We start from the raw sequence: 1,538 nt of genomic DNA, 5'->3' as shown, positions 1-1,538 counted from the left end.
CATTTCTACTCTACCTCATATGCATACTTTAATACTTTGTTAATCAGCGGCTTTGGGTTAATATATAAGTTGTATGATAATTTGTTTAGCGTTATTGCAAATGAATAAAGATTTTACTAATGTTAATACTAGTTATTTTGAATAGGAGTTTGAATAGTTAATATTTGTTATTTTGATTAAGATGTTATGTATGTTTGACACATAATGTTATTCATGTGGTCTTATGGATGTTAACTGTTTGGAATTATGGATGTTACTATTCATTCTTTACTTTACTCTGCACCCAAAAATTTTAAAAAAACTTTCGAATTAAAATCATTTATATATTTGAGCATATTAGATTTACATGATCGAATTAGATTTGTGTTAGGTGCCTTTTTTATTATCTCTTTTAGTTACTCAACTTCCAATTTATTTAAACGAAAATTGCAGTCAATATTCCAAAAAAGGATGTATTAGAGGGAATACAGTGTGTATCAAGAAAACATATAAAAAAACGCCCACGAGAGATGAGACTATGCCGGATACACCTATTGGAAAGGCAACAGATGATAATATTAATGAAGGGTCTTCAGAGTAGGGGTGGCAACACTACCCGACGCGGGTACCCACCCCGCCCCTACCCGTTCGGGGCGGGTAATTACCCGCACCCGCACCAGGGCAGGTTTTAGCGGGGCGGGTTCTTGGGCGGGGCGGGGGCGGGTTTAGGTTAAACCCGCCCCTACCCGCCCCGGTATATATAATAGATATATAATATATATCGCCCCTACTCGTCCCGTTGCCACCCCTACTTCAGAGAAAAGGCAAGTTAGTTGAATTTAGCCTTAATATGAAATATTGATATTTATAGTAGGTGCATGAACTTTTACTTCTGATACTTTTCTACTTTTTCGGGTGTTATGTGTAATCAACAACTGATGTTATCTATATAATCTTATGAATGTTACTCTAGTTTCTTTACCTTAGTATGTGCTAAAACCCTTTTGGAAATACATGCTTTCTACTAAACCAAAGTATAAAAGACTTGCACGAGAACTTACAATAGACACTAAATTAAAACGAATTAAGTGCTAATTAATGTGCAGGAATTTTGGAGAAGGGCTCAATTCAGTTTGACTTTCTAATCCCATCATTCTCGCTTGGCATCACTCAGATGCACATACTAGACTCATCGCCCAGATCTTCGGTAATAGACGGACCAAATGTGATGCCGGAACCCAAAGCACTAGAAAATATAAGAAAATCAGAAGATGTGGTGAAAACACCAATGCCATCAGGGGGTGCTGCAAGGCCTACAGGTGATGACATAAAAAGGATGTACAGGTGGGCGATAGATCGTAGGGCTACACAGCATACCCTGCTCGCATGGATTCAGAATGGTGATGATGTTCAGCTACGACAAGCGGACCTGCAATCATTCGACTGACATAGAAGAGTAAGCGATACGGTAAAACTGAACAAAAACACGTCAAAATTTGGTGAGTATGTATTGTGCATTAAAGTGGTGTGAAATGCATTGTTTTTATTCTATTCAGGTG

This window comes from Arachis duranensis, chromosome 2, assembly GCF_000817695.3.
Source record: "Arachis duranensis cultivar V14167 chromosome 2, aradu.V14167.gnm2.J7QH, whole genome shotgun sequence".
NCBI lineage: Eukaryota > Viridiplantae > Streptophyta > Magnoliopsida > Fabales > Fabaceae > Arachis > Arachis duranensis.
This window is presented reverse-complemented; position numbering follows the sequence as displayed.